We start from the raw sequence: 26822 nt of genomic DNA, 5'->3' as shown, positions 1-26822 counted from the left end.
CTACTCCTTCAGTTTATTGTGAGGGCTAAGTGAAGTGATACATTAAGTCTCCTCGGAGCAGTTATACCATAAACCCAGAGTCTAGTTCTTTATCCCTCAACAGGAAGCACCCGAGGCCCCGGGGGGCGGGGGGTGACCAACTATCTTCTCTCCCCTCACCCAACCCCTAGAGATCTCACCACTCAGGTCTGCCCCCCCCAACCCCCCACCCCCGGGGCCCTCTGTGGACAGATCTCTCTGATAGGCCTTCTGGGAATGCATATTTAAATTGCAGCCCTCCACCTCCAGAGTCCTCTGGCAGGGAATCTCCCCCACCACTTCCAGTGGGAGTGGATTTCCAGCCCTTCGTCCCTTCTCTAGCCTGAAAACTCCCCCCTTCACACTCGGGTTGTGAGTCTGCACGGCTCTCCCCTGCCCAGCCTCATCTCGGGGATCTCTGGCCCATCCTTGGCCCTGGTGGAGAGGACAGAGGAAGGCCACCAGGTTCTGGGAGCCGGAGAGAGGCTGGGATGGAGAAGCCTGAGGCTGCTTCAGTCCTGGTTCTGTCTCTCTCTAGCAGCAAGGGCCAAGGTCAGTTTTTTCATTTTTTATTTTATTTTCTTAAGGTTTATTTATTTTTGAGAGAGAGAAAAGACAGAGTGCGAGTGGGGGAAGGCCAGAGAGAGCGAGAGGGAGACACAGAATCCGAAGCAGGCTCCAGGCTCTGGGCTGTCAGCACAGAGCCCGATGCGAAGTTCGGGCTCACAAACCTCGAGATCGTGACCTGAACCGAAGTCAGACGCTTAACCGACTGAGCCACCCAGGCACCTCGTGTTCTAGATTAACCAAATGTACATATCACTCACCCTACCACAGGTAAGGAGGGAATGTTTAATACCTATAGTATTAGGTATAGAACCAAGAACTTGAAAAGGCACTGTAAGCTCTAAGGTAATGTAAAAATACTGACTTTTACTACTTAACCTGGGATTTCTCTACCGATAGAAACTTTACCCTACCTGAAGTTAGGGACTTACTTCCCCTCACACATAATTTGCAAAAATATCAAGACAACTTTGCTCTGATCACCTGTAAAGTATTGATCCAATAGTGTTCCCCCAAATCCCCAGCTCACCCTAAGGACACAGCTCTTTCTGGGAGGCGGTTCTCACGGTTATGGTGCAGTTACAAACCCCTGGGTCACATTTCTACGTGGCCTTGCAGAAATGTTACGCTCAGGTTGGCCATGGGCTCCACGGTGGGGGGCGGGGGGGTCAAAGTCACCAGGAGAAACTGCAGACTTCGTCCCCACAATGCTGGGAGAACTCGGGGTTAGGCTGCCCTGGGCACCAGTCCCCATAGGAAGGCCGCAAGAGACAAAGTAAGTCTGAAAACAGATAGCTGAAGAGGCTTAGTCTTTGGGCAGACCTGAAAAGAGACTGGAGGTACCCTCGCTACCAAAATACGTAATGTGTGCTAAAGGGGGTGTGTAAAACTAAGTGTGTCTTACTTCAGTGTGTGCTAAAGATTTCATGTGGGATTGCTAATGTGGGAGCTACTGCCTGTCTTCCGTTTTTGCTGAGTCACAATAAATGTATTTCTAAGCGACCATGGAGGCTTTGGGAAGACATGGTCACTCTACGGGGCAGGAAGGGGCAAAGGGAGCTGCACAGAGGAGGAGACACTGAAACTCCTCGGCCCCGGGCTCCTTCGTCATCCCACCATGAAGGCACACGTCTACCCCAGGCCTCAGGCCAATCCAGGCATGACGAAGGACTTCTGAGTGCCTCTGGGTCCCAGGATCACCTTGTACCACTCGCCGAGTTCTCATGTGACCGCCTGAGTGTCCTTCCTCGCCCTATCCTAGAACCACTGCCCCTGGGGAAGGCTTCTAGAAGTTTCCGTGGCTCCTCAGTCACAGCTCTCAGCTACCCCCTCAAGCTATAGTCTCGAACTGTAAAGGGAACTCATTGGCTCTTGGACCTGAAGAATCCACAGGCAGGTCAGCTTCGAGTTTGACTCACTTCAGGTTTGAGCCCGTGTCTAAGGGCACATGAAGTACTGTAGCCCATGGGACTGGTGACCCCTGGGGCTGAGCGGTCTCCACCTGCAGGGTCACAGGCAGCAGCCCTAATCCCTGGAGAGGACAGCTGCCTGGAAGGAGGGGTGCTCCCGCCCTGATGTCAGAGTTAGCCCTGCATGGAGGGGCAGGGTGGTGGCCGGTAGGCAGGTAGATAGATGTGTGCGCCTCAAGACTTCTTTGTTCCTGATCGGTCTTCCTCTGCCACCGAGGGAGTGATCCCCAGCACTGAACTCATGGTGGCCAGCTCTATACCTGTTAGGACACGGGCCGAGCTTTGGGGTGCCACGGGGAGCCACTGGAAGCCGAGGAGAGTGACTCACCCTCTGTTGACAGAGGTGGCGTGGCCGGGACAGAGAATGCAGGAGGAAGGTGACTGGAAGACATGTTGGGACAGCCCAAGCGAGGGGGCTGTCTCTGAGATTTTGATCTGTAATTTGTTTTTATATGTTGAAAAAAAAAATACCTGAAGTGGGACTCGTATCTTCACAAGCTATAAAATGCCTCTCTCGTGCTCCCCCTGTCTGTGCCACTTCCCTCCCCACCAGGCTGCCATTGTCGTTACCGGCAAGGGCGTGTCACCTAGCATGCGAGGGGAGGCCACCGCTGCACCCTTGCTGAGAAGTACACGGATCCTCCCCGCACCGCGCTGTCCTCGCACCGCGCTGTCCTCGCACGGGTGCTCCAGGAGCGCGCCAGCTTGGCCGCGTGCACTTGGCACTCCCATTCGTCACCGGGCGACGAGAATCTTCCACGTGCCGATGGCGGGCTGCAGGAACCAGCAGACCACTAGTTGGACCTGAGCCTTCAGGAGAAAAACTCAGCAGAGTTGTGCCTGGGGATCCTTCTGAGCTAGGGAGAGACACGCTAGGGGCAAAATGTTGCTGGAATTAAACAAGGGTGCTGCTAGATAACCTGGCACAGAATTCTAAGTTGTGCAGGAAAAAAAAGAAAAATTCCGCTGAACGCTAACCCAGGGCTGTGTGATTTACAAAGCCTTTTGCTTCTGTCAGGCCTTTGAAACAAAAGCATCAGAGAAATCGCGCCTTGCTGAAAGTTATTCGGTGAAGCCTCCATTTAAATCCAGACCTTCTAACCCTAAATCCTATCTTCTTTTTATCACTGGTTTACAGCATTTACGGGTAACGCTTTTGGGGACCCTGGCAGCATGGGCAATATTAGTTAAGCTGTGCCACAGAATGGATTCTACAAATCCCACCAAACCCTTTGCTTACCCACTGGTTTATTCTCATTCTTCATGCTTAGTTTGCTAATGTAGGAGTCACATGTCCCTGTTGTCTTTATTCTCCTGGTTTAATCAGGAAAACGAGCCAGAGGAGCCGAAATGATTAGCTTGGAATCATTAGAAGAGGAAAGAATTTATATTCACAGTGACTGTATTTCTAGTCCATTGATTAGGCAATTTTGCTTTTATGAATCAATCGGGGTGATTGCTATGCTGAATAAAATACGGAATTGCTATCACAAAGAAAACATAAATTATTAGCTTTAAAATGCATACCGTCTATGCAGGGAGCTACACAGTGTATGGAATGTTTCTCATTTCCTCTTCCAGATTTCTACCTGGGTTTTCTCAAGGGGTACTCCTATAGGCTCTTTGGCTCTGTTGTGGCACGTGACGGGATGATCCAACAATGCAGTGTCCCAGCGTGTGACATTACTGTTTAGCTTCCACTAACAGCCCCTTGTAGGTGAAGGGTGGTGTTCCAAGTCAACACAGGGCGCTTTAATATCAATATCAATAACCACGCATATCTTGACTCTGCGGCTTACAATCCAGAAGGCAAGGTGATTTTTAGAAATCCATACAATCACCTTTGGAGACTCTAAGAACTAATGCCCGAACCATCTCATCTCCTATTAACCGGTTAATTTTTTTTTCCCTAGGATATACAGAGGTCATTTCCTAAATTGCACATTTCCCACTGATTAATCTCAGTGGATTGCCTCTTACTATAGCAAATATGATAATGTCCAACAATTATAATTCATAATTATGGAACTTTATTTCATAAGAGGGTGTTTTAAAAGCCAGATAATCACTTTTAAGAAGACACTAGAAAATTGAATAGGGCAGAATAGAGGTGGAAGGAGGAGGAGAAAACAGAATAAAAATAGCAGTGGATGAAGCACTTTAAGACTAAAACCTCGCAAGGCTGGTGTTCCATGCGTTAAGAACAAAGAAGGAGGCATTTGGCTTTAGTACCGTGGGATTTTATGGATTCTGGATGCCAGAAGTTTCTTTCTTTCTTTCTTTCTTTCTTTCTTTCTTTCTTTCTTTCTTTCTTTCTTTCTTTCTTTCTTTCTTTCTTTCTTTCTTTCTTTCTCTTTCTTTCTTTCTTTCTTTCTTTCTTTCTTTCTTTCTTTCTGTTTATTTTGAGAGAGGGAGGAAGAGAGAGTGTGTGTGAGCGAGCAGGGGGTGGGCAGAGAGAGGGAGAGAGAGAGAATCCCGAACCCCAGGCAGGCTCTGTGCTGTCAATGCAGAGCCCGATTCAGCGCTTGATCTCACAAACTGTGAGATCGTGACCTGAGCTGAGATGGAGAGTCGGAGGCTCAACCGACTGAGCCACCCAGGCGCCTCTAGATGCCAGAAGTTTCTTGATTTAATTCATTTGACACACATTTATTGTATGCATCCTATACATTGAGGCACTAAGGAGTTTAGATTGTTATAATTTTTTTAAGATCTGGCCATCTCGCAGCCTACAGAAAATGGACTGGCCCATGAGATAGACAGTTGATGAGCATGGAGGAAAAGGGAAAAGAGAAAGAGAAAGAAAAAGCAGAAATGAAAGTTTAAGTAGCAGCAGCAGCCAGTGCAAACAAAATCCCGCTGCAAGACCTTTTTCCCCCAAATAAAGCTGTCAACTGTTTCTTAATTAACACTTTCCTAATTTTTCTCAGCGAGCACTAGGTTCTGTAAGTTATAAGTACCTCCCAAGGCACAGTGAGGAACACAAGATAAATAAGATTCAGACCCTATTCTCAAAGAACTTAGACTCTATTTGGAAATTTCAAGCAGTGCACATTGAATCATGGATCCGCTCTAAGACAGCATTCAAGCAGGTACAGGAGACCTGATCCACACTCTGGGGGTGCAGTTCAAAGAAGGCGGTAGGCCCGGCAGGGGTGGCAGGGACAAGGAAGGGTTCCCACAGAAGATGGACACCAGAGAGGCCTGAGAGGCGGCACAGCAGAGGGGAGGCAAGAAGACACAGGCAGAGCAGAAATTAGCATCGTGTGTCTTGGGATCAAGAAGAAAAATCTGTGCCTTCTGTAACCGCAGGATAATTACGAGGGGGTCACGGGGAATGCTGTTTGAGTAAGCGGGGGAAGCTGGGACCTCCAAGCTTTCGGAAACTCAAGCACAGGGAGGTCGGGAGGCTGGCCGCGGGTGAGGAAGCCGGCCACGGCCCAGATACTGGTGGAGAATGGAAAAACCACTTTGCTGACAGGCCTTTACGCCACTCCCTTCCACGGAACTGGTCCCGGATGGCCGCAGAGGAGCTCACGGAAGAGAATTTCAAAGAGGTTGTTGATAAGGCTTGGAGATGGAGCTGATTTCGGGCAGGGGCGAGAAGAGGGTGTGGAGGATGACTCCAAACCTGCGAATATGCCTCATTTCCGCCAACTGGAGCAGGACTCGGGCTTGGGAGAAGATGACAAATGCCTAGATCAGAAGACTAAGAACGACTCCAAGCGCAGCTGGGGTAGCCTCAGGGCGAGGGTCAGAACTGCCCGGTCCTCCCCAGCCCCCAGGGTTAGGCAAGGATGGCAGGAGGTGTGCGAAAGCTGCGGGGGTGCCCGGTAGGGCTGAGCATGGGAGGGGGCGGGGGAGGGGGGGAGAAGGGGGGCGGGGCATGGAGCTCTGGGCGCTGGGGAGACTCACTCCGTCACTTCCCCCCCCCAACCCCCCCACGGGGAGCAGTGTATGCATCTGTGCTGCCCGGGCACTGCTCCTTGGCTCTCGTGGCCTCTGTGGCCTCATTCAGGGAGCCCGACCCGCTCACACGCGTACGCCAGGCACCGTGCGGGGTCCAGGAGCTCATGGGGGATGGGGGGGCTCTCAGTCTCCCGGGGAAGGCAGAGATAAGCAGATGTGGAGATCCGAAAATACGAGCCGTCACTCCGAGGAAAGCATCCGAAGCAGCCTCCTCGGGTATTTCCTGGGGGTGCTGTGTTGAATTGGCATTGAAGGGGGCAAAGACTTCAGAGCACTGACCGTCCTTCAGCAATTCTTGGCAGGAGCAGAGGGTGGCATGATTTAGGGTGAGAAGTTTGTGTCTCAAAGTTCAGCATATAAGAGTCTAGGGCTGTCGTCGCAGCAGCTCGAGGAAGTTAACCAGGGTAGCCCCTGGGAGGCTAAGACGAGGGTAGCCCCAGATTAGACGCTGGGATGCGTTCCCACATCCCCAGTGGATGCCCGAACCCCACGGATGGTACCCAGCCCCATCTATGCTATGTTTTTTCCTACCCCATACATCCCTATGATAAACACCTACTTCCTTTATAAATTAGGCACAGTAAGAGCTGAACAGCAATAACTAATAATAAAATCGAATAACTATAAGCCTATACTGTAATAAAAGTTACATGAATGTGATCTCATTCTCAAAATATCTTATTGTACTTCCTGCGAGGATGTGAGATGATAGAATGCCTAGGAGGTGAGATGAAGTGAGGCGAGTGAGGTGGGCTTGTGACCTGGGATGTGTCAGGGGCTCATTTTCTTCCCAACTGATTGACGGCAGGTAATGAGCCGGGAAAAGTGAAAACACAGGACTGTATAGCACATGCTCTTTGAGCCGGGAACTGAGTCTTCAGGTTCCATGGTGTAGCGGTTAGCACATCTGCCTTACACGCAGAAAATCCTGGGTTCGATTCCCAGTGGAACCACAAGCTTGTCTTAGTTTCCATTTAAAGCTGGAGGATGAAAACGGGCGTGTTTTCATCTGTGCCAATCAGGATCTTCTTAAATACGATTTCATGGGTATGTGCAAATGTCCTGAAGTGCAGATTTTCTTTTCATCAACTTATGGCACAGAGACCCGGCTGAAATCTCAGCTCGAAGGTCCCCAGCTCCGGGCCCAGATGTTCCTGATCTCTGTCCAGCAAGGATGACAGGCACTCACAGCATGGAGGGGAGCCAGGAGCCCCCAGTCCAGGGCCAGCCCTGGGGGCCGTATGGCACTATGACCTCTTCTCCCTGAGGTTCCTCTGACTTCACCCCTGAGATATCCTGAGTCCTAGACGCACTGCTGTGCCTAGAATGTGCGGTACGGAGAGAGGAAGACATTCGGCCGAGTCAGGAATAGCCTGGGTTTTGACATCAAAGAGTCTGGATTCCAATTCTGCCTCCACAGTGCCGTTAGCCATGTGGCCTTGGACATGCTCTTTGCCGTGGTTCTGTCCCCGTGTGTCGACTAGGCGTAAGCAAAGCACCGGCATCACGAGGAGTTTGTGCACGCTGGACGAGATGATTATGGAAAGCGCTTAGCACTGGCTCCTGCCTACTGCTAAGTAGGCACTCAACGGGCAGCCCTCGGTCTCAGAGTGTGGCTCCCCTCCCCGTGTTCTGTGTGAGCTAGGACCCAACAGCTCTGCCTGTACCCTTCTTCCCTTCTCTCGGGCGACACAGCTCCAATACCGGCTACCAGAATACGAACCCTCGTTAACAGGTGGCATCACCTCTGAGGTACCTCCGCAGTGCGGCCTGAACCCCACTCTGCCCCCCACCGTGTTGTTCTCCGGCTAATGTTCTGGTTAATCCAACCGCTTGAGCAGAAGTGTCACCTCCCACGCTGTCCCACATACTACCCACCGGAAGATGGGGAGGCGGGATCACGGCAGCCCAGAGGTCTGTCTTGCCCAACAAGTCCTGTAGGAGAGCCCACAAAAGAAAGAGGCTCTTTGCCACAGGAGATTTATTATTACTATTACTTTGCCGACAGGCTCAGAATTTAAATATAGGACGCTGAATGGCCAGAACCTCGGCCCAGCCCTGAGCGCCTCCGGGCATGTTCCTGAACCAAGAATTCGAGTTTCTGCCCAGTGGGCCCGCCGTCTGAACTTTCTGTTTCTAAAATCACAGTTCTTGGTAGCCAGCTCACATTCTGAGCCACAAAATTCTGAGAATTGTTGCACTCGTCAGCTGCTAAGTCACCTGTCCCTCAGCCTGGTCCCTTCTTCTGTCATAACAGGACTTGTGTTAGAGTCTATGAATTTCCCTGTCACATGAAAATTGGCATCCCTTATAATACCATAATCGCCCAGAAATCCACCGTCAGGCCTGTCATAATTAATCCATTTTCAGGATCCCTCAGGGTCTCCAAATACAATGACCGGTGGCAAATTAATAGATCCTTTGGATCGTCTCCTTTCGCTTCATCAAAGAACTGACCCCGTGATGGAAATTTAGTTTAATTAGGACAATCGCTCATATTTAAAGAGTGCCTCACAGCAAAGAAGCCCCCAGATTCCATCTCTTAAGCTTCGAAGCCGCACCTCACGTGACTTCGAGCCAACTTTCAGGGAACAGGGATGTTCGTCCCCATTTGCTGCCCGTTGACAAGCAAGAAGATACTCACAAAGCTTGGGACTCCCGCTTCGGTGTTGACTTTTGTTGCTTCAGCTTATGTGTATGAACTATCGGCGGCACAAAAATATATATGGGATGGTTTCTTTTTTTTTTTCTGAGTACCTACTTCATGAATAGGGTATCCTGTGTACACGGTGAGGCTGTAAATAGACTTCAGTAGTGGAGCGCTGGAGTGGACAAATATAGAATGTAGCCTGTGGTCAGCAATGCCACACACACTCCCCCAGAGAGCCCCATGCTGGTATGTTAGCTGGTCTGTCTGGAAGCTTTTTTTTTTTTTTTTTTTTTTTTTAGGTTTAGTTGCATGATAGTACAAAGAGCCTTGTGTTATGGTCTCAACACTACTATTTATACCCCATGACCCATTAAGCACTGATTCCTTGGTTGGGGTTCTCCCAACAGCTCGAGAAAAGAAACAGGGAAAAAAAATAGCCTGACTGGAAAAAAAAAAAAAAAGGGAGTTCTCATTTACAATCCTTGAGTCAAGAATTTGGTAACATGACCCCGGCCAAAGCCTTCGGAGGCCTCGTATCAGATGTTGTTATTTTTGGGTGGCTTGAAAATACGCCTGGTTGAGGCGTGGGCACCCGAGTGGCTGTCGCAGGAAGCAGGAGCCAGAGTGGGCCCGGGGCTCTGTCCCGAGAAAGTCCCCCCAGGCAGGGCCCAGGGGCAGCCAGCTGCCGGGCTGGCCCCGGGCCTCACAAGAGGAATCCGCAGCTTGGCCGGAGGAGAACTTCACCTTCCCTCAGTCAACCTCCCTCCCCTGCAGAGGGGTGTCAGACCTCAACATTCCTCTCTTGGTCTCCCAAAGGCAACTGGACACTCTGTGCCCCCCCCCCCCCCCCAAACACCCTAGGCACTGAACCTCCCTGGAGTCTGACGCACCTCTCCCCCCACTTCCCCCAGGGGACTTCATTTTCTTTCAACAGGGCATTTCCCCTGAAAAGTGAATTGCCTCCCCTGTTTGGGAAGAATGCCCGCTGGAGATATTTTTACGCTCTGTCTGCAGCGGGTGAAAGGGAAGCCCGGCTGAAGTGATTCCCCGGTAATGCGCTCCCCGAGCCCCACCGTGCTGTGCCAGCGTCCGAACGGACACGCTGCCCACGTTCGGGAACGCGGCTCGCTTGGCCTGTCCCGCCGCACCTCCCTTCCAGCCCGTCGTGACCAGCACACGCGCGTGCTTGCACACACCCGTGTGCACCCGTGCACTTGCACACGCATGCACGTGCACACGCGTGCGCACACACATACGCGCGTGCGCACACACACACACACACACACACACACACACACACACACACCTGGCTCAGAGGCCAGATAGATGGTTAGGTGCTGTGTTGTGGCCTTCTAGTACATATTTGGAAACTATTCCAGAGGAGCATGAAGGGGACGTGTGGGCCCCTCTTCCGTGAAAATAACTAAGAAAGATCTCAAATAAACTGTCCCGAGCGCACCCTGGAGTCGGAGACAGGAAGCCGAAACTCTCTGCTTGCATAATTCACGTGCCCTCAGAGTTACCTTAGTTGAAAAGGTCTTTAAAATATTTAGACCCGATCCCTCTTCCTACGAAAATCGATGCTTGGCGGCCTATGAATCCTGTAAAGTAGGAGACTGTCCATTCTTTTCTTTTAATTTTTTTAAATGTTTATTTATTTTTGAGAGACAGAGAGACAGAGTGCACGTGGGAGAGAGGCAGAGAGAGAGGGAGGCGCAGAATCCGAAGCAGGTTCTAGGCTCTGAGCTGTCAGCCCAGAGCCTGATGAGGGGCTCGAACTCACGAACTGTGAGATCACGACCTGAGCCGAAGTCGGAAGCTTAGCCGACTGAGCCACCCAGGCGCCCCAGGGTCCATTCTTGGCACAAGTGTTAGTGCCTCCAAGATGGCTTCTGACTGATCTGGCCCCACAGGCCTGTGTGCACCCACCGGCCCTCCTTATGGAAATTCAACTTGTCCTTTCTTGTAGCTCAAATCCCGCCTTCCCCGAACAACTTTCCACCGGGCCCCACGGTAGAGATGGGTGTCGTCCCATCTCCGAATGTTCCATGTTTGAGCTGGGCCTGGCTGGTTGAGGAGGGGTTAGCGGGTCAATGAGATGGCTAGAGGATGCAATCGTGACGAGCCAAGGGCGGTGTCGCACAATCCAGAGAGGCAGAAAGATGCGTTAGGTTGTAGGAAAGAAAACGTGGGGAGAGCTGGGTTGGAGAAATAACAAACCTGAATTTCAGGTGTTGTCAGCCACGTGAAGGGGGTTGGCTTTAATTGAAAGACAACAGGAAGCCGTGGTTTTAAGTCGAAGCGTGAGTGGATGTTGCTTGCGTCCAAGGGGTATCACTAACGTGGCAGCCCAGAAGTGTTTGTGGGTGCATAAATGAACATCGGAAAACTGTTGTGGAGGGCTCAGAGAACCTCTGTGACAGTGTTAGTTCACGTTACATCCTCCCATTGGGAAGTTGTTGTGGTCTGAATGTCTGTGTCCTCCCTACATTCACATGTTGAGGCCCTAACCCTCAACGTGATGGTGTTTGGAGGTGGGGGCCCTTGGAAGGAATTAGGTTCAGATGAGGCCATGAGGGTGAGGCCCCAAGGGTGGGATTAGTGTCCTCATAAGAAGAGCAAGTGAGTGAGACCAGAGCTCGCTCGAGTTCTCTCTCGCTCCCCATGCCATAGGAAGACACACTGAGAAGGCGGCCATCTGCAAGCCAGGAATTGGGCCCCTCCCCAAGACCGAATCTGCCGGCACCTTGACCTTTGACTCTTGGCCTCCGGAACTATGAGAAGTAAGTGTCTGTTGTTTAGGCACACTGCAGTATTTTGTTATAGCAGCCTGAGACAACTAATACATAAGCCATCCGAAATGCATTAATATAAATAAAAGTTATTTTGGGGGGCACTTGGGTGACTTAGTTGGTTAAGTCTCCCCACTCTTGATCTCAGCTCAGGTCTTGATCTCCGTGTCCTAAGTTCGAGCCCCGAGTTGAGCTCTGCGCTGGGCGTGAAGCCTACTTAAAAAAAAAAAGTTATTTTTCTATCAAGAACTCAGTTCCTCATCAAAATAAGCATAGTATGCATGGACGCAGACCTGAAGACCTGTGTGTTGCTTATTCTCAAAAAGACCAATCTCATCTCATCTCTCTAATAGATAGATTGGGCTCGTCAGCAGCCTCCCAAAACTCAGCAGAGGCATGAATCTACTGTCTCTGGTGCGAAACGGTCAAACATTTTTCAGTCCGTCCCAGACAAGATATTATGGGGCTTAAGATGAATTAATGTGAATTTAATCCACGGCAATTTTGGGCCAGTAATGTGCTTTTCAGCCTTCATGCTGCCAAGTGTAGGCTTTGTGGGGTTTTGGCCTAGCATTGCTTGGGCTCATGAGTGTAGTGCGGGATGATGAATTGCCATATTCCTCTGGAGAACGGTGTAGTTTGTCTTGATAGTGGTGCTAGGTGTATGGCAATGGTATGTCAACACAATTTTATTTCTCAGCCCCAGATATTTTCTCTCCCCTACCAGGTTGTCCAGTTTTCTTAGGAACTTTTTCTTAGACTTGGCCCCTCCAGCGGATTCTTGATGGTCTGGTTATAGTTTGGAGAGTACAGCTCTCAGATCCAAGAGATTGGTACCTTATAAATTGTTTCTTCAAAGACTTTAGGAAGAAGAAACCCACTGTTTTCATTCCCTAGAACCAATGTACTTGAATTCTTTCTGCACCTGCCACAAAAATATGGAGTATGTTGTATGAAATACGTTGTCGGTATATGTAATTTCCTAAGAAGGAAGACTTATAAATCTGTGCCTCTCTCGCCTAATAACTTGCAATGCCAAGAGTTGGTTTCCACCCAATGCAGTCGAAAGTCAGAGCGCAGAAAGGAAGGAAAGATCACAGGCATTCATTATGATGCCTGTCTGATGAGGAATGCCTAGGACGGTGTCTGGGGATTCTGGAAACTCAGGTGAGACTACATGCTTTAGCCTCTAACTCTGAATTTGGATACTTCTGCTGTGGCCAGTAAGGTCTGGAGCCACCCAAGGTGTGTGCGTAGCCTTGCACAAAACTCCAGAAGCTTTTTTATTCCTGAAGCACCCTTTCTGAAACCTGTGTATTGTCTCACGTTTAATTTTTTTTAGGTAGAGAGAAGGTTGACCTGAGCAAAAATAAAACTTCCCTCTTTAAAACCAAACCAAACAAACAAACAAAAAAAATACATGCAAACAAACAAACAAACACAAACAACCTAAAGGAAAAATGCAAGTCTCTGCTATCCCTAAGAACTCTTCTTTTCAGCAGCATTAGAGAGGAGAGGTGGAGGTCACTGGATTTCCTGCCCCTCGTGTCCCTGGCTTGGTCCAGTGCTGTTGAAGTCCTTTCTCTTCTGAGTGGCTGTCTGCAAGTTCGGGGGGCAAAGCACAGGAAGGGATTCGGTTTTCTAAGCCTGAAAGAAAGGCACATCTGGGTCAGATGCAGCTCTGAGGAAGGCATCCCTTTGAATGTGTTTGCTCAGGCCCACCTTCCAGCTCTCTCGATCCCCAACCCCTCCTCTACAGAAGCTCATGTCCATTTCCTCCCCTCCACTCCCTGCCTGCCTGTCCCCTCCGCAAAGCCTCCCAGAGTGCTCTCCACCCCCACAGGCAATCACCATCCTCGTGACTGAGCCCGTGCGTCCCGCGACAGTCACATGTACTTCGGGGTGATGTTTGTCAAATCAGCTAAAATGGTTCTTGATAGCTAACGACCACCGTCAACCCTTCACCTTATTCATAAAATCCTGGGCTGGCCTTCATAGAGCTCTGCTGGTTGGTGCTTCTCAACCCTCTGTGTGCCTGTCAGTCACCCGGGGCACCCGTTATATTCCGGGTTCTGAGTCAGTAGGTCGGTGGCACTGGGTGAGAGTTCTTGATGTTAAAACCCAAGTCAGGCACAGGTGAAGCAGATGTGTAACGGAGGCTCGTGGTGGCTCCACTTAAAGAGAGTTTCGAGGCTCCTGGGTGGCTCAGTTGGTTAAGTGTCCCACTTCAGCTCAGGTCACGATCCCATGGCTCCTGAGTTCGAGCCCTGCGTCCGGCTCTGTGCTGACAGCGCGCGTCCTTCTTCGGCTCCTCTGTCTCCCTCTCTCTCTGCCCCTCCCCTGCGTGCTCTCTCTCAAAGATAAATAAACGCGAAAGAAAGAAATAGAGTTTCACCCCAGCTTCTTCTGAGGGCTTCTTCCCAGCTATTCATTGACATTTTTATGTCCCTCGAGGCTCGCTTCCAATCTGGCACACCCCTACGAGAATGCCAGAATCCTCTCTCAAAGGCCGGAGAGCGGTGACGTACCCAGCGGCACTGGCCACTGCAGAGAGGAGGCGTTCTGATCATGAGCTGCTTTTATCTGGAGCTCACTGACCAAGCGGTTCCACGTCCCTGGGGAGCATTTGATGGACAGCGCTGCCTTTAGAAAGTGATAGAACTTTTCTGTTGGCAGAATTTGTATTAAAACCTCAAGACGCTCGGTTCTTTTCATCTCCGCTCCTCCTAATTTATAAGACAAAGCCTAAAGTGCTTGATCTGTAACATGCATCTTGCCAACGGCAGGCAGACTTAGGGAGAGCCTCCTCGGCCAGGTAGCTTTCATTTTCAGGGATGTACAGAGCCAGGGAGCCAGGCCTGACATGCAAATGATTAGGTAGTAGCATAAATCATATGAAATTGGGCCCAAATCCATCATTCTTACTTTCAGAAAAAAAAAAAAAAAAAAAACTTTCTAAATAAATAACATGTTTTCAGTCTGAAACTAACATGATCCCAAACCGTTTTAAAAATAGAATAAAAGAAAAGGAAAAAGAAAAAACTCGCTCCAGTACATTAATAACCACTGTTAAATGCAACAATTATCAGCATTTCGTTGTAATATTCTTTTGCTTTTCCTGTGTGTCTGTTTTCATGTGTAGACTAATTTTTCCATAATTCTGACATACGATATGTGTCATTTTATATGCTTCTTTTTTTCACTCACTGTTTTATCTGTCATAAGTATTCTCCATGTGATTATAGCCTTTATCACCATCATTTCCATGTGCTGCAAATTAGTCCATTGAATGGTTATACCAACGTTTGTCAATTCAGTTATTAATGCGGCTAAACGTATTAGGCATTTAAGCTGTTTCGAAAGCTTTACAAATACAGTTGGGGCACAAATGTGATTTATCAAGTGTCTGCATACAGAATACAGTGTGTTTCAATATTTTAATGAGCTTGAAGTCCATAACAGATGTATTGATCCAGATTATATGTGTATGTATGTATATATATATATATATATATATACATATATATATATATATGTATATATATATATTAATGCTTACTTATTTTTGAGAGAGACAGAGACAGAGTGTGAGCTGGGGAAGGGGCAGAGAGAGGGAGACACAGAATCTGAAGCAGGCTCCAGGCTCTGAGCTGTCAACACAGAGCCTGACACTGGGCTCGAACTCACGAGCCCTGAGATCATGACCTGAGCCGAAGTTGGATGCTTAACTAACTGAGCCACCCAGGTGCCCCGATCCAGATAATGTTTTTAAAAATGTATTTATGAGAGAGAGAGAGAGAGAGAGAGAGAGAGAGAGAGAGAGAGAGAGAGACACCCAAGCAAGCAGGCTGGGCACTGTCATCACAGAGCCTGACACGGGGCTTGAACTCACAAAGCGGGGGATCGTGCCCTGAGCGGAAATCAGGAGTTGGACGCTTGACCAGCCGAACCACCCGGTGCCCCAGATACAGATAATTTTAAAGAGGTATATAACAGGTGACACAATTAAAGCATTTATCAAGGATCTCGAGGAAGCCAACAGGGAACAGACATGGCCTGTCAGCCTCTGCCACGGAGAGGGCGTGGGAAGGGGGGAAGAGGCAGGGATGGTTGCAGAGAGATTTAGAGTCCCAGGGGCCAGGGTGAGCGACCACCACTCACCTGGACGTCACCCCATGCCCATGGGTCAGTGACTTCCCTCCCTGCGTCCCAGCCTCCCCATCTTTTTTTTTTTTTGAGAGAGAGAGAGCAAGAGAGCGAGTGAGCATGAGCAGAAGAGGAGCAGAGAGACAGGAAGACGCAGAATCCGAAGAAGGCTCCAGGCTCTGAGCTGTCAGCACAGGGCCCGACGCCGGGCTCGAACTCAGGAACCGTGAGATCATGACCTGAGCCGAAGTCGGATGCTTAACTGACTGAGCCACCCAGGTGCCACCCCAGCACCGCCCCCCCATGTAAATCAGATCGGTGCCTACCTCAAAGGACTGTGGCAAGGATGAAGGGAATCCACAAAGTGCTTAGTAGGATACGTGTCCTGGTGCGCATACTCAACGAGGTCAGAAAACACCATTGGGGCAGCGATCATAGGCATCGGGAGCTGCCTCCTCCTGCTGTTCACCAGGTCTCCTGCTCTGGTGCCACATGTCTAGTTATTTAAAAGCAGTAAATGAGGCCAATAAGCCATTTAAAAAATGTTTTATCCTCCCACCTTGATATGCCTTCATGACACAAAAGAGAAGACTCTTTATAGAGAGGCACCTGGGTGTCTCATTGGGTTCAGCGTCCGACTCTTGATTTCGACTCAGGTCATGATCTCATGGCTCGTGAGATCGAGCCGTGCGTTCAGCTTTGCGCTGACAGCACGGAGCCTGCTTGGGATTCTCTCTCTCCCTCTCTTTCTGCCCCTCTCCCTCTCTCTCTCTCTCTCTCTCTCTCTCTCACTCTCAAAATAAATAAATAAACTTAAAAAAAGGGAACATATTTATAGAGCTATGGTTTTTCTATGACTAAAAAGTAGCAAAATATGGAAGGAGGAGGAATATGATCCTTTGTAAGCCTGTCTGGGATGTTGTTTGGCAAGCGTTGGTTGGATGACTAAAGAATAAAGACATAAATTTATAATTTTTTAAATGTTTATTTATTTTTGAGAGAGTTAGAGACAGAGTGTGAGCAGGGGAGGGGCAGAGAGAGAGGGAGACAGAGGAGCCGGATGCTTAACCGACTGAGCCACCCAGATGCTCCAAGACATAAATTTATAAATTATTATATATTTATTTAATAAAATTCATCTTCTTACCTTCATTTCAGTAAAATCATTAATTATATTCTTATAATCAAGAGTTTCACAATCTGTGTTCCAGTGATAGCAGCAATCTAACAGATTAAAAATAAATGTAATTATATTAAAATATACAAAATTGTAATATATTTTAATCAACATGTAGATTAGCATCAATGTGAGAAGCTAAAAATTTAATTATTTTAGATATGTTTTCACAAAACTAATTTTTATTCCAAAATATTCAGAATTATCCATTGTAACTGAAATGCAAATACAAATTACTTAGTGAATATGAAAAGTTAAAATAAAATTATTTAAGTAGATCTGAAGGTTTTTAGAAGATTTTTTTTAGTATATAATTACATCTCAGTGTGTATTTTTATAAAAATAAAACTATTTGCAATTCTAGTAAAATTTGTTTGGCTGCTAATGTCAAGAACTGCTTTTACACAGGTGCACCCGGGTGGCTCAGTCGGTTAAGCATCTGACTCTTGGTTTCGGCTCAGGCCATGATCTCAAGGTTCGCGTGTTCGAGCCCAACGCTGGGCTCTTTGCTGACAGGGGAGCCTGCTTGGGATCCTCTCTCCCTCTGTCTCTACTCCTCCCCTGCTTGCACTCTTTCATGCTTTCTCAAAATAAATAAATAAACTTAAAAAAAAAAAAAAGAACTGCTTTTATACATCACGTATATCTATCTAGGACTATATTTGTGTATATAAGTAATGAAATATGAGTTATGTGGTATTGCAAAATGTATGTGCAATTGTCGGGTATCCTGTGTGTAATTTTTTAGCACCCCAGGGACCCTGGGTTGGAATGTGAAGAGAAGAAAATGGGACTTTCAGCTCTACTGGGAAATAGTTATTGATCACACAAGAATTTATTACATCTTTGCTATAGGAGGGGAGAATTAACAAGGAAAAGATTTTGTGTTTCCTCTTCTCCCGGCATTTCTGCTGCTTGAATTCTCTCTACGCCTCGGAGTCATGAGTCATGGTCATTTCCAACGTCAGTAGTAGTGCGAACACACCTCCTTGGCACTCGGTACTCGGATGCAGGGCCTTTTACTTCAAGGCCAGAGATGCAGGAGGTGTCCCTGGGGCCTGAGCGGTATTGGTCACAAGAGTGGATCTTTAGGATTATCGGTTGTCATGCCTGCATTGAAGCAAAAATGGACCTCGAGTCATGCTTGCACGCACGTGTGTGTGTGTGTGTGTGTGTCCAGGATCAGAGACTCTCTTGTAAAGGCAACTCTCCAATAAAGAAACACAGGACATCGTGCACAGATATTTCTTGGGATAGATTTTCCACAGTGTGCAAATCCTTCTTATAAATACCATTAACCACAGTTGTTCCCTCACTGACTTTGAATCTATTCTAGAGTCCCGTGCCCACCCTGCATGGCTTGACGTTTAAAACACTGTGTCCTGTGTCCGTTTTGACAATTTATTAGAAAAGGTAGAGGAGAGAAGCTCCCTCCTTTCTCACCACCAAGACCCATTCCAGAATTCGACAGCCCCCGGAATCAGAGCAGCCCGTTGGCGGGAAGGCCCCAAGACCTAGAGCTGCCGAGCAAACGTCCGGAGGAGGAAGGATAGTCAGCAGGTCCAGATGCGGCTCTGAGCCACCACTGTGTTCATTAAGAAGCTCTTCGAAGCTTGCCCCTTTTTTTCATTATCTCTGAAGCTCAGTTGGACTTTCCTTCCTCTCAGAAGCTTCCAGGGGTTTGTCAGGGGAACAAGACTCCTAGGAATTTAGGGGAAGTGTGTTTGGATGTGAGGCCACTGTTCTGACAACCTGGGCTGGGAGAAACTGTTAGGGCCGTCTGCGGAGCTGGGGCTCAGAGCCCTGGAGCAGCATCGGACATCAACCTGAACTGGCCCGCAGAGGGGATCAGAGCCCACACATCCAGTCCCCGAGTCCCACGCCACAAGCCAGGAGGAGCGGCCCGGTGTCCAGTCGTCTAGAAAAAGGCAAAAGGTAGTGCACGAGGCTTTGAATTCAATCAATTCTTCCGTAAAATAAGTCACATTTCTCCTAAAAATTGTTTATACCTTTACCCCTGGCTTATCTTAGATCTCTAGCCTACACTGTTTGAATACCATCATTTCAAAATGGCAGGTTTTTCTTCTCATTCGGTTAAAGCAGTGACCTCATTTCCCTCCGTGCTACCTTAGCTTTCAAATCATCCTTCTCCCGAGGTATGTTTAAGGGCAGCGTCTCAATACACTGCGTGTTGCTTTATGTGTGACATAACTAAATAATTATATCCTATAACGTTGATACAGATGGCTTTCAGGAATATAAAGACTGACGGAAAGGCAGGGAGAAGGGGAAGAGAATCAATCTACGTTTCCCCTGGGAGATGATAAGTCATTTCGGTGAATCTCTCTTGAGAGCCCACTGTGTGTCTGCCACTGTCCTAACGCTCGGATCGGTTGTATATCTTCTCCCGAGCTGCTCGTAATCTTGGAGGGAAGAGAAACCACGTATACCAACGACTGTGAATTAAGGGAGACCGAGCTGAAGTTATGAGAGAAAGATAGTTCAAACTGTCGGCAGCTCTCCGTATGGATCAGGAAGTTTCGTGATGGGTGTCTGAAGAAAGGCGTATGAGCAACGTCACAGGGGCCAGGAAATGTCGGCTGCCTCGGGAACTCAGCCGTGTCGGATAGGGTTCGAGATGCCGGGCTGACATGCGTGGCTTCCTTTGGTGGGCAGTGGGGAGCACAAAGGTGGTTAAGCAGGGAGGAGTCTGATGAGAGCTTCCTTTAGGAAGATAAATCTGGCAGCAAAGTAGACAACAGATTCAAGTAAGAAGAAGCAGGAGATTGAGAGGCCTGTCGGAATGTGTGATGGGGTCTTGACATGGAAGAAATGAGGGTCTGAGCTAAGAGGGAAGACAGGACACTGGCCAAAGACTTCTGGATCTACCGGTAGGGATACACTCCCATATTCAAGGCCGAATGATACTCCTACACCCGCCCACGTCTGTTTCTGTTATGCTTTATGCACATCAGTTGCAGGTGTGGACTATGTCGAGAACCTGACCAGTGTGACTTATGTCCCAGGTTGGGACACTCCAGGCACTGTCAGGGTTAAAAGAAGTGTCGCAGGAAGAACACAGCTCTGTTGTTGGCTGTGGGTGTAGGTGAATCCCACAAACACAGTAACGAACACCAGAAAATTCTAGCGAGCCGAAAGGAAACGAGAAATGAGCCAATAGGCACACAGCGGTGCCAAAGGCCAGGTGGGCAGGAAAACTGAAACGCTGGGATGGGTTTGAGACCACAGCCTGCATGAGACCTCCCCTTGTCATCAGGACATGAAGCCTTGCTCAGCGACGTTTGATTAACTTCTGCGTTAGGCGGGATTCCTGGGAATCTGGGTCTGAGGCTGCAAGGTGCACACAGGACATTTATCAGGGAATGCTCTTGGGACTAACGCCCGCTGGTGGGGTGGGGGGGTGGAGGAGGCCGAAGGGGGGACAGGGAGGGGTGTGGAATTGTGAAGTAGTTGCAATAGCTCTGGAGTCAGGATGGTCCTTAGGGCTTGACCCCAGCTGAGGCCAGAAGGCTGGGCCTGTATCCCCCATCCATTACTCGGTGGCTGCCACTGTTCCCCAGAAGGGTGGAGGGGGACCTTGGTGACTCCCGTCAGGCAGGGGTGGTTTCTGGAGGGAGTCTCAGCTGTGAGCCCTCGGCAGCCAACGCTTCCAGCAGCGGGGGGGAATAAGAGCCTCCATCCTGGAGGAGAGATCTCAGAGTCAGGCCACGGCATCTCCAGCATCATCCGCTTTCTGGGGATTTGCCTCATCTGTTGGGAGACTCTTGGGGTGCAGGCCGGCCGAGGGAACACTGTCACGTAGAGCTCTGGGCTCCTCCAAGCCAACACATGGTACAAAGCCAGCAGCTGAGGGACACAGAATGGCAAGGCCAGAGCCTCCGAGAGGGCCCAGCCACGTGACCTTGGGCACACGACTTCATCTCTTTGTCCCTCAGTTTCTCCATTTGTCCAATAGGGACAAAATTAGTACTTACCTCATGAGTTCTTGCAAGACTAACTGAGACAGTGCATGTGAAGCGCGTCGCACTGGCCCATCAAATGCAAGGATCTGTGGACAGTGGCTGCCAGAACGTTCATTGCTGCTAATCATTTCGCAAACTTGGAGAAAGGCCTGAGACGAATGTTGAGAGCCCAAGTCCTCATCCAAGAGGTCTAAGAGTTAGGGAAGTCGGATCCATCCCAGAAGCGAGAGGTAGGTTTGCGCAAGGTGGGGAGTCCCGACAGATACCCAGCCCGGGACTATTGGCCCTTGACCTTTACATGTTTGTTTTCAACTGGGTGCAACTTGGCGGAGACAGCCCTACCGACAAGACAAGAGCGAAACCACATATTTCTGGTGAAAAAGTTGCTGCCTTCTTCCTTCTGCCCTATTCCTTTAGTTAGGTTTAATGGCAAGCTTAGCCTTCCCACTGAGTTTTCTTCTCCCTTGAACTTGAAATCCTGGCTTTGCCACCTGTCACCTGTACGGCCTTGTGAAAGTCACAGAACCTCTCTGAACTTCAGTGTCCTTGTCCTTAAAATGAGACGGATAGTACTCGATCTCCCTTGGTGGTTGTGAGATTTGAATGAGATATTTGGAAGCAGTTCGCAAATTGTAAAACACAATGTAGATGTCACGGTTATTGGGGGTGTTCTGCTGACTGCTTTTTCTTCTCTTTTCTCTCTCTCTCTCTCTCTCTCTGGATACGGTGTTCATGACCAATAGAGAGGCTGGGGAGGACAGCCACAGGTTAATGAACGCGAAAGGGTGAAAAGCCCCTGGTGAAACTGATCTGACAAGAGCTTTCTTCTCTGAGCAAGGACGATGCTATCTTTTGTCCCTTCATATACGAAGGGCCTTGTTTGTGCCAGAGCCTGTCCGAGGCCCTTAAGGTCTAGAGAGAGAAGACCTCCATTATCTCAAGGTATTCATGTCATCTGTTTTGTCATGTGTGCTAGATTATTTTTCCATTGGTAGCAAAAGATTTGCACACGTTCACCCACGCTCTATCTCCTCGCCCCTAAACCATCTAGCTAAAGCCCTCGTGGGAACAGTAAGACCCTCCCAGGCCTATGACATCCTTAATTCTTGCCACACTCAATGTGGCAGCAACCTTTGACGGAACACCTCACTTCACGTGCGGTGATACCCACACCAACGCATGTTTAACTTAACTCAATTGGAGTGGAGAATGGGGTCTTCTGACGAACAGAAATTTCAAGGCTTAATGAATTTTAATTCATCGATCTTTCTTTTAGGAGTAGTGCTTGTTGTTGATCTAGTTTTCAAAAACCTCTCCCTACTCCATGGTCTTGGAGGTTTGTTTTTGTTTTTGTTTTGTTTTGACATTTGGACCTGAAATGTGACTTGAATTAGCTTCTATGGCTGTGTGCAGGAGGGGATCTAATGTCTTTTTTTCTCCAAAGGTGTATTTTTTTTTTTTTTTTTTTTTTAAGTAGAGGACACTTCCATGATGGTAGGAAATGGGAATGTGTTGTAAGAAAGAAACAAACAGAACTGGGTAGAGATTCCAGGCAGTTCAGAAGAATAGGCCAGTCTCCAGGGTTTATTAAGATAAAGCTCTGCAGGCCAAGGGGTAATCATGGGGGCTAATCCCTATCCTCAAGGAGCTCACTGTCTCAGTGTGAACACGTGATTATGACAGATTTTCATCTATGTCCGGGAACCCCTCACCTTCATTAAAACTTTCACAGTTGGGGCGCCTGGGTGGCTCAGTCGGTTAAGCGTCCGACTTCAGCTCAGGTCACGATCTCGCGGTCCGTGAGTTCGAGCCCCGCGTCGGGCTCTGGGCTGATGGCTCGGAGCCTGGAGCCTGCTTCCGATTCTGTGTCTCCCTCTCTCTCTGCCCCTCCCCCGTTCATGCTCTGTCTCTCTCTGTGTCAAAAATAAATAAACGTTAAAAAAAAAAATTAAAAAAAAAAACAACTTTCACAGTTAACAAAGGATTCCTATATGTGCTTCTTCACAATGTATTCCCGACCACGTCTGTACCTGTAACTGGGATTCACAGAAGCTCAGGGACTCACCCAAGGTAACACAGCTAGTGAGCACAGGGCCGGACATACAATCTGGAATGTTTTCTCAGCCTGGTGTTTTTTCAGCCACGCTGTCTCTCAGCTTGATCTCCACTTTCCAGTGGCTTTTATTATACAATGAAATCTGCTAAATCTGTTTCTGTCTCTCCATCTATCGGCCCTATTTGTCCTATTTGTCCAGCCACCAGTTTATCTGTCCGTGTATCTACCCATTGTCTATGCGTTCATCTGGAATGCAGTCATCTGCCTATCCGCCTACCTATCTGGGAAGGTCGGGCGGGTGATGGCAGAGTACTGGGAGGGTGGGGGGAGGGGGCACCTGAATTCAGCCAGATCCCAAGCTCACCCCCAGCCAGTTGCCTAACATCATGCCGGTCACCTCGTGCGTTTGCAAATCAGTTTCCACGTGTATAAAATGAGGTGTTTGGACTCAACGCTTTTTAAAACGTGGCCCCTTTCTAACTTGATTTTTCCGACTATTGTCTCTAATACTATTTTCTTTACTAATAAATAATTTACTTCACCTCCGTGCACCTTTTGTCTACAGCTTACCCTCATGCCCCTTCCCTGCTTCTTTGATTGCAAGCAATAAATACACAGCTCATAGTCACGCAGGCATGAGGCTGTTGGTTTACACCGTTCAAGTACCGGGTTGATCACAGAGTTGAAAGGCGTAACGGGTAGAGGCAGGGTCTCTGAACTGGAACTGGGGGTTCTAAGTAGCCATCCATATCTTATTCTGATTATCTGTTCCTGTTTATCCGTAGGTCTTACTCTTTTAAAGGAGGGCCTTTATCCACACTCTGGGAAATATGGCCCCTGCCAGCCCCCGATAAGCAGATCCAGCAGAGAAATTCTCATGCTGTGTATACCATAATTGAAGGGGGAGGGTCTGACTGTCCTCTACCAGGTTTTATGGTTGGGGGACAGGATGATTATAGCCAAGGGCCCTTTAACCCATAACTCTAATGGAACTTTGTGGAATAGAAGAACATCTCTTCCCCCCCCAAAAATATATGAACAGGCCCCCCAAATATCCTTTACACGCACTGATCCAATAATAAGGTATGGGTGGGCCAAAAACCAACTTGGAAAAGTTAAGGCCGAATAATGGTTAGGATCATGGGCCCTGGAAACAGTTCTCCCGGATGAATTCGAGGAAATTCACGTTGACAAGCCAACGTGGCCAAATTATGTATCCTCTTTAGGAGAATAACATTACCTATGGCAACAAGTTATTGTGAGGGCCAAGGACAAAAATGAGGTTGTCTGTTACTACTGCCACAACTGCCCGTTTGAAGAGTGTCATAAATAATAGATTCTGAACTAAAATGATGCCTGCTGATGCCTGACCTAGAACTCCTCCCACCGTCCCGTGATTTGGAAGGTAGCAGATGAAGCAAGACGGAAAGGGAATGAGCAACATTGTGACGCTGGCATTTCTGGATCCTTGTCACAGGCCGGTGGCCAGCGTCCCCTCTTTATTTGGCCTCTTATTGCCCCGTGTCACAGAAGACGGAACTGAGGCATAGAGTGATGAACGTCCAGCTGGGTCACACAGCCAGCTGGTGGTGGAGGCTCCGTTAGGGGCGTTGCTGACGGACGGACAGAAGCGTAAGCGGGGTTTCCTAGAGTCTCTGGCCAGACGGGACGAGCTTCGACGTCGTCTCTCTTCATTGTGCTTTGCCTCGTGTGCTGTTGGGCTCGCTGTGGGTGCCCTGTCTTTTCAGAGAACACGCGGACGGATGTCGACCGCGGCAGCTGATGGAGAAGAAAACAGCAAAAAGGTACAACTCAGACGCCAACACTTGTGGATGAATTTACAGTTGTAGGGAAGAGAAACTTCCCAGGTAAATAACGTTGTTACTGTGAATTAAATGCCTGGCTTTTATGCAACCTTGGGATTGATTTCTGCTACGAAGGAACAGCGAACGTAAACCTACTTCAGACTCCGTCATCCTTAGTTTTTACTATCCAGGGATTTCAAAATCAGAAAGGCGTGTCAGGTCATCCATAGACCTGTTGCTCTTTGTTATTCAACCCTGCAGTCTGGCGGTCCGCTCCGAATTTCTGCAGGATGCCTCATCCTGTACCTGCCGCAGAGGCGTGACTCAGCCCTATTGAATAACTCCCTTTTCCCCCGTATGACATGTCAACTTCGTTTCATTGCTATGGCATGTTTCTTGCCCTGTGGCTGATAAACAAGGCAACCCAGGCAGGAAACCAAAGCAAATTCCCTACTTCTGATTCCAAGCGGGAGGTCTGCCAGCATAGACCTGGAAGACACGCTCCCTTACCTTGCCCAGTCCCCTGAGGAAGCTGGTTTTCTCTCCCTTAGCCTCCATCCCTCCTCTCGTTCCTGGCCCCCCCGCCTCCCCAGGAGAGGACCACAAAACCCTGGAGCTCTTTTTACCTGAAAAATAAATCCAGGAGCAAGACCTTTTACATTACGTTTATCAAAAGGGAGGATGTTCGTCTCATGACTCCTTTAAAATGAAGCATTTGTGTCTGAGAGGTTTCAAGTGACTGGTGTCTGTAGGACCGGGATCCACGCTAGGATTCTCTGACTACATCACAGCCAGGTGGCCATGCGGAAGTCTGGGCTCAGAGAGATAGCACGGTGTCATGCGTGCAAAAAGAAAGGCTTTGGGGTTTCCGAGCTTCGCTTTTGTTATCTAAAAATGGGGATTAAAAAACTTTCTTTTTGGGGCGCCTGGGTGGCTCAGTCGGTTGGGCTTCTGACGGCTCAGGTCATGATCTCACAGTTCGTGGGTTTGAGCCCCGCGTCGGGCTCTGTGCTGACAGCTCGGAGCCTAGAGCCTGCTTCGGATTCTGTTTCTCCCTCTCTCTGTCTGCCCCTCCCCTGCTCACGCTCTGTCTTCTGTCTCTCTCTCTCTCTCTCAAAATAAATAAACATTAAAAAAAAAAAAAAACTTTCTTTGGGGGATTGTTGTAAGAATGAAATGAGAGTACACATCAACCACATGTGAAGATATATCCCAGATCGGCGTGATGGTAACTTTTCTCATGGACATGCTGTGTCGCGTTCACCGTCATACTGGTTTCTGCCTTAATTGTTTCAAATGACAAAACAGAGCTAATTATAGTTGCCACTAAATCATGTTTTAAAAAGATTGAACTAGTGAAAGTACAAATTCGTAGAACTTTTCTGGAGGCAAATTAGTATTATCTATCAAATAAATATATATGTGTGTATATATATATTTTAATAGAATTTTACTCTAGGAATTTGTTAGGAGAGTAGGCAGATGTCATTCATAAGTATGGTAATCGTGACATGGTTGACAATATGAAAATTTACGAACAACCTATAAATTCTGCATAGGAGACTGGTTAGGTAAATTATTATACATCTATACAGAGGAATACCGTCTAGGTAGCCATTAAAAATCATTTATTCTTATGGGAAATATTCATTTGTGTATCATTAAGTGAAAATTGCAAAGAGTAAACTGGGGTACACTGTTATGTTAATAAATAAGAAAAGCACGTATATACAACGGAAAGAAAAAAAGAAAAAAGGAGGGTTCATACCGAAACGTTAATCATAGTTTTCTTTGGCTGGAATCCAAGTGATTTTTGTTGTCCTTTGTGTTTTCTGTATTTTACTAATTTCTTGTACCCCATATACTTTATTTCTTTAATTAGAAAAAAACCATGAGTTTAAAATATGGCCACTTAACTCATCATGTTTTCAAATGAGCATTAAGTTTAAGTTTAAAATGCTTCAGAGAGGGGGCACCTGGGTGGCTTCGTTGGTTGGGCTTCTGACCTCGGCTCAGGTCATGATCTCACAGTTCATGGGTTCGAGCCCCGCATCGGGCTCTGTGCTGACAGCTCAGAGCCTGGAGCCTGCTTCCGATTCTGTGTCTCCTCCTCTCTATCCTTCCCATGCTCTGTCTCTCAATAGTAAGTAAATGTTAACACAATTTTTTTTAAGGCTTCAGAGAGACTTT

General features: G+C 48.2%; 1 protein-coding gene and 1 non-coding gene across 19 annotated transcripts in view; both read left to right on the top strand.

Annotated features, from left to right (window-relative positions):
• The window catches only part of LOC131492546 (uncharacterized), a 74452-nt gene that overhangs the window by 6550 nt on the left and 41080 nt on the right, over window positions 1–26822 (top strand). The window contains exon 2 of one of the 18 annotated variants that reach the window (XR_009252114.1): window positions 21515–21713. The exons of 15 other annotated variants lie outside the window; for them this stretch is intronic. The gene's annotated coding sequence lies outside the window, so the exon portion shown is untranslated. Of the gene's footprint in view, window positions 1–11740; window positions 12633–21514; window positions 21714–23281; window positions 24633–26822 lie in introns of those variants that run through there. 2 more of the 18 variants (XR_009252115.1, XR_009252113.1) reach the window with 2 other exon arrangements.
• Window positions 6904–6976, top strand: TRNAV-UAC (transfer RNA valine (anticodon UAC)). Its single transcript has one exon. It is a non-coding gene; the product is annotated as a tRNA-Val (tRNA).

The sequence above is a fragment of the Neofelis nebulosa genome, chromosome 13 (assembly GCF_028018385.1).
Source record: "Neofelis nebulosa isolate mNeoNeb1 chromosome 13, mNeoNeb1.pri, whole genome shotgun sequence".
Lineage (NCBI taxonomy): Eukaryota > Metazoa > Chordata > Mammalia > Carnivora > Felidae > Neofelis > Neofelis nebulosa.
The sequence above is the reverse complement of the archived record's forward strand: the minus strand, read 5'-3'. Positions and strand labels throughout refer to the sequence as shown.